Genomic DNA, 10,934 nt, shown 5'->3' with positions numbered 1-10,934 from the left:
ACTTTTATATATCTATATATAATCCAAACTTCGGAACCATCCACTGTCAACAGCATATACTGAAGACAAGTGCAAGAAATACAGCTTATTACCTGTACAGCTGTATTAGCTTAGGCTTAGAAGAAACACTACAATTTTTTATCGAAATGAAAGCAAAAAAAGTCATTTAAAATTCCCAACACACATTCATCGTTCTGCTTGTTTCTATTAGGTCATCAAGGTCCAGGACTTCCCTCTTCGTGTATCCGTTCCACATAATCCACCGACTCCTTAATTTTTTACCTTGCGGATGGAGGCCCTACATTCCTCTGAAATGTCGGTAAACACCTTCCACGATACATGGTGTCACATTTTAGAAGACAGAAGGTTCAAAACTGAACGAAGATAAAATATAAACAAATTTGGAAGAATGTCCAAATACTTCTCCGTTCCATTTTGCGCTCGACCGAAACGCGCAGCTGTTAAACTATACCTACCATCGATCGCTGCAATACCAGGAAATGATGTCACAGCGCGTAATATGGGAGGAGTGCGATCTGACGACGGTGATAGTGTGCCGTGAAAGCAAGAAGAAAGACAAGTTTCAGGGGCGAACCTGGAGCAGTGCTTGATGGCCAGAGTGACTATGGCAGAACGTGGACTTCAACAGCGGCCACTGGACCTAACCTAACACCACACACACTTCTGTGAGTACTACACTACCGATCACTTATGCATCTGCCATATGTAATAGCCTTCGATATCAGTGTTTCCGTTCAAGAATGTTTTGCTTCATGACAGCTTAGGATTCGACCAAATAACACTCGCATGATATAATTCAGTAAGCTGGCGTTTGTTGAGATTGGGTGTTCGTTACGTATATGCCTATATGCCGTAAAAAAAAGACAATTTTTAACGGGTGCGTCCATTTGGCGTTAATTCATTAGGCAGTAAAATAGGTCTTAAGGGGCTCTGGATTAAACGTAGAACTAAAATAATATTGTCTTGTGGGACGTAAGGACGCATGGTTTGGTAGATAGGTACCGGCATTTCAGAGACAGCAGCTGCCTACATCTTCATAGCAGAAAACTCTTTGTCCCATAAAGATGGAGGCTGCAGGTTCCTCCGAAACGTTGGTACTTTTCTCTCAAATTACACAGTGGTACATCCAAGACACATATGATATGAACCTCAAATATTACAAGCCGCAAAATTTACAAAAGGTTTTCTGCGAAATACGTACGTACTCAGTCACTCATGGAGCTGATCCCTTCTTGAGAAGCCGCCAATTGTGTAGCTACTCAAGAACTTACCAGCATTTTACGGAACCCGCGTGTTCATTACCGTGCTCACAAGAGCCCTCCACTAGTCCCTGACCTGAGCCAGATCAATCCAATCCATACCATCCCATCCTATCTCTCTCAGACCCATTTTAATATTATCCACCCAACTGCAGCATGGTGTTCCTAGTGGTGTCTTTCCTTCTGGCTTTCCAACCAATATCCTATATGTATTCCCCTCCTCCCTCCATGCATGCTATATGCCATGCCCATCCTATCCTACTTGACTTGATCATTCTAATTATACTTCGAGAAGAGTACAAGGTATGAGGCCCCTCATTATGCAGCTTTCTTCAGCCTCCCAACACTTCATCCCTCTTCAGCCCAAATATTCTTCTCAACACCCTGTTCTCAAACACCCTTGATCTCTGTTCTTCTCCTAATTAAATGTCAGAGACCAAGTTTCACACCCATATAGAACCACAGGCAAAATTATAGTTTTGTATGTTCTAATTTATATGTTTTTAGACAGCAGATGAGAAGACAAAAGATTCTGGACTGACTGGTAGCAAGCATTACCCAGATTCAGTCTCCTCTTAATTTCCTCCTGAATCAGGTTTTTATTTGTTATAGTCATGCCCAAATATCTGAACTGTGCCACGTCTTCAAAACATCTGTTAGCATTGGAACAGCAAGTGTTTATATAAAATATCTCTGTAAAATGTGATTATGTAAGAATGAAGAAGGTAATTCCAGTATAAATTTCAAGATGTTACAGTTCAACATAGAAAAACTCTTCACACAGTCATAAATAAAGTACAACAGGGTCCAGGGGCGTGAAGCTGACCACTCAAATCCAGCTAGTGCTGAGGTCAAGAAAATGTGGATCTATACATCCACTCCTCCATACTCCTTCTTGGCATAGTTCAATCTCCTCTTAATTTCCTCCTGCATCAGGTTTTGATTTGTTATCATTGTTCCCAAATATCTGAACTGTGCCACATTTTGAAAGCATCTATTATCTATCTTCATATCATGATTTTGCCCTGCATTTTGGTGACAAGACAGCAACATATACTTAGTTTTCTCTGTGTTTACTTCTAGACCAACCTCTTTACTTGAGTCAATTAAAGTTTCTGTGTTTTTCTTTATGGTATCTATATTATCACCCAGTACATTCACATCATCGTCATAGACCAACAGCTGATGTGTCCCGTTCGATTTCAGCCCCGCCTAGTTTTCCTGGACCTTCCTAATGGCATATTCTAAAGCAAAGTTGAAAAGGAGTGGCGATAAAGCATCTCCTTATTTCAGACCATTCTGGATAGGAAATTTATCAGACAAATGGTTACCTACATGGACTTTGCTATATGTTTCGTTTAAACACATTTTAATCAGCCTAACTAATTTCATGGGTATCCCAAACTGTGTCAGAATATTGTACAATACTCCCCCCCCAACTGAATCATAGGCTTTCTTGAAGTCTATGAATAGCTGATGTACTGTCTCATCGTACTCCCATTTTTTCTCCAATATCTGACGAATGCAAAAGGTCTGATCTGTATTTGATCTCTTACGTCGAAACCCACACTGATGATCCCCAGTAATTTCATCCATATAGGGTGTTTCACGACTTTAGGGCATAACTGCAGGAGGTGATTTCCCAGGTCTTTGTGGTCAAAAAAGTTCATATAAACATGTGTCCAATTTTGGGCGGTTACGGAGTTATGGCCGTTTGAAACTCAGAAGAGAAGGTAACGATTACTGACAATAAACGGAACAAAATAATAAACCAGCATAATACATGATACATTTAAAATATGAATGTAAAGTTCACTTCGTGAAATTACCTTTAATTTGAATTGATTGGTGCTTAAAGCTGATTTTCGAAAATGCCACCGCCGGCCGCAACGCAGGCTGCCGCTCGGTTGTGAACCGCGCGGGTAGCACGTAGCAGCTTCAGCTGGCTGTTTCATATGTGGTCAGCGGCGTCCAGAACGCGACCGAGCAAAGCATCTCGCGTTGCCACCTTCACATTGTAAACCAGTTCTTTCATCCATCCCCACACACAATAATCCAGTGGTCTTAAGTCTGGAGACCTGGCTGGCCAATGCGAAACGATAGTTCAGGAAATTTGTAACTCCACGTGAAGAATGAGGAGCCCCGTCGTGTTGGAAATACATACGACTTCTTTTATCCAAAGGCACATCCTCCAAACGTTGGGGCAATTCCTCCTGTAAAACGACCTTCCAAGATGAAAGGACCTATCAGCTGATCGTCCAGAACTGCACACCACACATTGACACTGAAACGTTGTTGGAAGTTGCTTTCAACAGTGGCGTGGGGATTCTCATCTCCCCACAAATGAGAATTGTGTGTATTATTGAGACCGTCGCGATTAAATTGCGCTTCGTCTGTAAACATAATGTAACGATGCAAATGGCGACTGCCATTGAGCCACTTGCAAAAGTTCAGCCTCTCAGCAAAATCTTCAGGTCGGAGATGTTGCACTCGCTGCACGTGGTATCGATACATGCCCTCTCCACACTCTCGTGTGGGGAATACGAAGACGTCTTGCAATTCTTCGCGTACTCTTACGTGGACTGCGATGTACCATACAAACAATGCCTTCTTCATTGACGCCTTCATTAACACCACGCTCGGCTGCAATACGAACGCCGGGAAGTCTACCGGTATCTCGCAATGCCTGGTAAACTCCAGTAAACACTCTCCGGTTCGGTATTCTACCATTCGGAAACCGTTGCTGATATTCGCCTACGGCAAGAACTGAGTTATCGTCACAAAACCCGTACACATAAATCATATCTGCATACTCCTCAAATGAAAATGTAAATGGAATCGTGAACGTAACAGACGCACCGAGATGAGAACTGCTCTGAACACCAGTAGCCGCCACACTAGCCGTGGCCGGACATACCAACCCACCACGCCTTAGGTAGCTCTCAAGTGTCGAGATAACGAGAACGCTCTGTCTGTAGCTGGCTAAAAATACGGACCCACCAGATGATAGACGCGGTTCGCACGAGGGCATGTACGGGAATGAAAAAACGGTCATAACTCCGTAACCGTCCAAAATCGGACACATGTTTGTATGAATGTTTTGATCACAAAGACCTAGGAAATCACCTCCTGCAGTTATGCCCTAAAGTCGAGAAACACTCTGTATATGAACTTAACTTTGAGAGAAGAATGTTGGATAAAATTTTGTATGAAGTTGATAGCAGTGATATCCCCCGATAATTACTACAGTCAATTTTATCACCCTTCTTGTGCACGGGTACAATAATACTCCTTCCTCTGATCAGGAAATTTTTCCTTATGCCAAATAGAAGTAATTAGATTGTGGATCTTAGAACATAATATTTCGCCTCCTGCTTGAATAAGTTCTGCCGGAATTTGATTGCTACCTGGCGATTTATACCGTTTCAATTTTGCAATAGCACTTTCAACCTCAAAAGGGCCAGGATCAGGTACTAACGGCTCAGCTGTATGTATTTCTGTCTGCCTAACATCACTGACCCTATGTACATTTAATAAGTGAGAGAAGTAGTTCCTCCACCTATTCAAAACGTGGGAATCTGCAAGCAGATCACCATTCTCATCCTTCACTAAGTTAGTTCTAGGTTGGTGACCCCCTTAAAGTCATTCATTCCTCTATACAGGTCTCTGATGTTCTTGTTTCTACTGTTCGTTGCAAGAACATCAATTTTGTCTTTCAGATATTCCCTCTTTTTGTTCCCGAAATGCCTGCGGCTTTCACATCTTATATTGTTCATGTTATCTCCATTTATTTCGCTTGGATCCTGTAACCACTGCAATTTGGCTTATGTCCTTTAGTCTGATAATTTTGGGGATCCTTCATCGAATCATTGCTTATGCTTCTTCAGTTCATAATAACCTAGAGTCTGTTTGGCAGGAGTTTTGATATTCTCTCTGATAGTTTCCCAAGCTGTGATAATATCCACCTTATTGTCTGAGTTTTCCAAAGCTGCGAACCTTTTTGAGATTTCAACACTATACTGCACTTACTCACTACATTGGTTAATTTTTTGAGATTGAACCTCTTCATATGAACCCTGTGTGTTACTTGTTAACTCACTGCCAGTTTCTCCCTAACTTTTGCCACCATCAGGTAGTGGTCCGTATTACAGTCTGCTGCCCTGAATGATCAAACATCAAGTATGCTTGAATGCTATCTCCTATCTATAAAAAGATGGTCTATTTGTTTGTGTATCTTCCCATCAGGAGATGTCCAAGTAAATTTATGGTTGTTATAGTGTGGGAACATTATACTTTTGACAGTAAGATTTTTGGATGTGGCAAAGTTTACTACTCTGAGTCCAATATTATCACTAATTTCGTGTAAACTCTCATTCACAATTATTGGTTTGAAAATGTGTTCCTTACCTCATTTGGCATTGAAATCTCCTAACAAATTTTCATGTGGTATTTAGGGAATCTATTGAATATATGCTCTACTTCTTCGTAGAACTTGTACTTCATATCATCACTTTTGTCCTCTGTTGTGGCATGAACATTCATAACGATAGTATCGCACCAGCTACCGCTTAGTATTATGTATGATATCCTATCACCAACAAACTCTGCTCTCATAACTGCTTATATGATTTTCTTGTTTATGTAAAAACCTGTNTATGGAGGCCGTCTCCTCCATCCGCAGCCTGAAGACGCGCCATACCGTGGTGATGAAACGACCCACCTACATGGAATACATATGTACGGTACAATCCTGTTAATAATTTCGGAAATATTTTTCTCCCTGTCATTTGTTGAGAATTTTGGCACAGAAGTTCATCACAAAGAAATATCAGTAGGTCCGTATATCAAAGAAATAATTTACAAAACATCTCTCGTGTGTAATTGGAATGTGTATTTCGTAAGATTATATCGTAATATAAATCCAGCGTTTATTTAATGCAATACAAACAAGCAAAAAAACAAACTCCGTGGTTTTAGTTCGCAAGCGAACAACACCGACCGAGCGGCGAAGTTAATGCCAACTTTAGCGGATAGAGAGTGTCGCGTGGTCAGCGCAACGAATCCCCATGGCCGTTAATCTCGCTTTTCTAGACCGATTTAATGCAATACATATTAATTAAAATAATTTACAATAAAATAACATTCCATACAAACCGAACAAGTTGCCTGAAACCATAACGGTCTAGCTTGTATTCGAAAGGTACCCGGTTTCCATCCTGACTGAGGTTTATCGTATTTTCCTCAGTCCCTTCAAGCAGATGATGGGATAGCACCACACATCACACCATGAACTTTTTCTTCCGCATCCTTTTGAATTCATCATCATCTGATTGTGACATAGCCACAGATACTGACAGGGTCGATAAATAAACAACGAATATGTAAATGAATAGATAGAGGTTCACAGATTGGAGACGTATAAGGCTGTTGAGTCCATTTTCAAGATAACACGGGCATATGTAAATGTTGCGGAAAATTCTCATCACCGTAATGTGTTGAAATAACAATTTGTGGTGATTTCATGAGCTGTTGCAGGTAACGGTAGAGGTAGAGGGTTGGGCGTGTGGCTTACAGTTAGTTCCTCACCATAAAAAATAAGCTTGTTACGAAAGTTCTAGAGAACCCTCGAACCTGTACGGATTCTGTGAATAAACGACCTAAGCCAAAGAAGATGGATATGAGATTTGGTACTTGGAATGTTAAAAGTACGTATAGGGCAAGTTCGCTCAGGTCAGTTGCAGAAGAAATCTCAAAATGTAAGTACGTCGTTAATTACTGTACAGTACTTCGTTAATCAAGTCCCACGTCACTAATGCGTATGGCGAAGTGAAAATATAGTTTCACCATTGAATATATTGGATCATATTGGATGTGTATAAATTCAGTTAGAGGAAGGAGGCTGTTTTGAAAAAATAACTAGCTAAAATTATATTGTTAGATTCGAAAATTAATTAGGCCAACTTTGTTTGCAAAAGTATTGGATCCCTATAAATATATATTGTGACGCATTTGCGCTATGCATGACACCCCCTCCCCCGTCAGCGGTGACGTGGCACCTTCGGAGCGTTGCCGTTGCCACGGTGATAGGCCAGTCAACACCCCGCCCCCTCCCGCGGAGACGTAACACGTGATGCCGCTGTTGCTACTCAGCAGTAAACAACTCCCGACAGCGTTGCTAGGCTTTCGGCAAACACGGCGTCAGACAACAGTGGTGCCTATTACGTAACTGTTTTCTATGTTGTCCGTAACGGGGCTAAATAAGGAGCAGCGAAGACTATTCAGGCGGAGAGTTACGAGTTCCGAGTTAGTTACGAGTTGGCAAGGGAAGAGTTACGAGTTACGAGTTAGCCAGGCAGTCAACCAGTCAGTTGTAGTCTAGCATTTGTAGGCCAAGTAATTGTAATACTGCATACAGCATTAGTTGTGAATCTGTAAATTGTGCGATTGTAAGAGCGAATGTGCAATAAACTTCGCTATATCCAATAAGGCGCGAAGTTATTTGTCGCGTTAACACCCAACACGTGACAATTTGGTGTCAGAAGTGGGATTGGACTTACACACGTTACCAACAAGTTTCGAACTCAAGACACGTGACAGTATTTTACGACTAAATTTTAATAGATAAACTTTGTCATTTTAAAGGGGTGTCGTAACCCAAGATGTTGGTGGGTTGACCGAGCGGTAGCGTGATAATTCAGAGATGATGATTGTCAGTTATCTGCCTGGGCGTGTTTTCCAACCACAAAGAGCAAATACTCACTACAGAATATAGAGGATTTATTTAACTATGTATATTTCATGCACCCTTCAACTCTTCTCTTGTTCTTAAAAACTGATCTAAGCTAAAGTTGCAGCCCAATGTCTGAGACATGAACCCCTCACAAATATTTAGTTACACCAGCGTGAGTTGAAGGATAGGTCCCAGACGAAATACTCCAGGACTCCACTGATTTATGAAAATGGCAGTGGTAGATATAACATTTTTAAGTGGAAGCAGGACAACCTTTTGACACGCTATAGATTTTAGTAGAGGGCATGACCCCAGACATCAGACTCGGGGTGGTGGTACAAACCTTTGCGACACGGGGGAGGCGTTGGACCTGTACCATGCCTCTCCACAAAATAGGATCCTGTTGACAATGAATGATTGTAAATTTTTGTGTAATTTTAATGGCCGTGACCGTTGTGACGTTACGTCATAAGAGACAGAAGTGACACCATAATTATGAAATACTGTACTACCAAGGACCTAGTTGCGACATACTTTCTTTGTTAGAATTTTGCCAGTTCTCATTCATTTGTACTATGAATTCTTGGTAATTCGTTTATCTACGTAAGTTTCTGTCCGTTGTGTTTATTAGCATAAAGTCTATTGAAATTTTAACGGGAATTGTTTATTTTAAGATTGTTAAAACAGATTTCCTCAAAAATATCCAGTATCAATCACGTGAAAAAGAAAGAAAGCCTGGAAATACGGCCACGAGTAGTCTGAGATCCTAAACTTGATAGAACAATAATATGCACTGAATGGAGGAAATTTTAATGCAAAGAACCCGCCAGAAATACCTGTCTCTGTTTTCCATTGCTTGGCTGCGCACGGGAACTGCAGCAAGCGGAGCGTTACGTCCGGCGGAGAAAAGAAAATATCGTCAGGAAGGATGACGCACTGCAAGTAAAGAACGTGGCTGCTTTCAGCTTCGGCTTCATTAATCCAGTCACAATCATCACTGTATATGCCATCTTGTTTATTAAAATATAATGTGGGATTTAAGGTTCTCATAGCAGCGGTTATGAAAGCAGTGCCTTGCAGTCCGTTGAAGTCACCCAGCATGAAGCAGGTAGCAAGTAGAACTCTGCTTCATTTGGTTTCTCGCTTAGCTTATTCTTCAACATGAAGATGGAGGTGACATTCCCTCCGAAAATTCGGTTGACTTTTAGTGGACTACACGACGTTTTACTCAGAAGACATAACTCCTTTAGAAAACAGAACCTTTCATTACACCCGCAGAATGCATTCGTATTGTCACGTACCCTGGTTACATGGCTAGTAATTAATGGGTTCTGGATTCAATCCCACCTCCTTACGGGATTAATAATACCCATTATTTTTTTAAAGTTGTGGGCCCTGCATGTGACATTATTACTTGCGTATCAGTGTTCGTGTTTATCACAATGAGCATAGCAGACTTTTGGAGAAGTTGTTATATGTGTGCTCCACTGAGGTAAATCGGTTTACCAAATGTACATTTTTGTTTCCCTCATATCATTGTCCTTGAAGTTAATTTGCTGAAGATAATTCTAACAAGTTTTTTGTTGTAAATTTGTTTTGTAAATGTGGCACTAGAGAATGATTTTTTTAAATCAGTCCCACACGCAAATGTGTTTAAATACTGTCACGTGTTAAAATACCTCTCGGATTGGATATTGGATCTATTGACCACTTACAGACCGCCACCACAAGCAACTACAACAGTCTCACAGAATCACACACTCCAAACATCACTGTAAGTGCACCACACATAACGTCTTCTCTGTCTTCACTAGACGTTTCCTGGCAACGGATTTTAACACAGTAATTATAACAGTCTCACTGAATTACTACAAATATCACTGTAGCCACAGCTTACATAAATGTCTTATGTCTTCACTAGACGTTTCTTGGAAACTAATTGATTAGTCTCAATTTAGAACCGACGGTCAGTCGGCCAGTCTGTCTTGTCATAAAGCACCCATCTGGGGCTTGCGACCAGATCTTTATTACTGTTTGACAGTTACGGTCTTGTTTTTTGTGGGCGCCCTCCCTGACGAGAGGATTGCTTTAGCAGTTGTGTTGCCCTCCTAGTACTAGACTTTGACACTCCAGTCTCTTGAGCTAGACATTTAAGTTATTTTCTAGGTCCTACTGCTGACAGATCATAAACAGACTCCCATATAAACCGCACTGCACGCCGTGGGAACTTAAATACTTGTCGACAACATTAGGAATGACTTGGCTTTTGCTGTTTCTGGGAATGGTTTTGCAAAATAAAAATTGTTGAAGACTGCTGAATGCTAGGAGTTCAGGTTTTCCAGTGATGTCAGTGGACTCGTTCAACTGGGTGGCAAAAAATCGGTTTCTTTAAAGTTAACTGTCATTTGTGACTTAGCGTCTTGAGACGTTTATTGTATACGCCGACAAAATAGTGTTATCTGATAAGGACATTTTTAAATATCTTTTTCATATTCCTCACCAAACATATTATTTACAATTTTACACCATGCTGGTAAAATTACCGAGTCAGCAGTTGTATGTGATACAATCTTTTTTGCCACGATTTCAGTAATGACATAGCTTCTTCAGCTTTGTCAGAAATACTTGTGATTTTGGTCCAAAGTTTAGCCTGGCGTGTTTGATCAGTTATAAGTTTGATTTGTTTCATTCTGGTCCGTCACACTAACAATCATAAATACAAACCACTCCGTCCAATGTGACATATAAGTTTTTACTACACTAAAACTTATCTCCCTTACACGTTTCGGTCCTTACGGGCCATCTTCAGAGGGAACATCATTACGAACTGGAAACTACCATCACAATAGGTGTTTTGATTTAAAATACATACACTTATATCCTATAATGCACAGTACGCATAAAGTCGAACGTTTCACAATCAC

At 40.8% G+C, this 10,934-nt stretch overlaps 1 protein-coding gene across 1 annotated transcript in view; it reads left to right on the top strand.

Moving 5' to 3' along the window:
- Positions 1–512: 512 nt before the first annotated feature.
- LOC111875739 (sialin) overlaps positions 513–10,934 on the top strand; it is a 117,094-nt gene continuing 106,672 nt past the window's right edge. The window contains exon 1 of the mRNA XM_023872222.2: positions 513–686. The gene's annotated coding sequence lies outside the window, so the exon portion shown is untranslated. The remainder of the gene's footprint in view (positions 687–10,934) is intronic.

This window comes from Cryptotermes secundus, unplaced genomic scaffold, assembly GCF_002891405.2.
Source record: "Cryptotermes secundus unplaced genomic scaffold, Csec_1.0 scaffold603, whole genome shotgun sequence".
Classification (NCBI taxonomy): domain Eukaryota; kingdom Metazoa; phylum Arthropoda; class Insecta; order Blattodea; family Kalotermitidae; genus Cryptotermes; species Cryptotermes secundus.
This window is presented reverse-complemented; position numbering and strand designations above follow the sequence as displayed.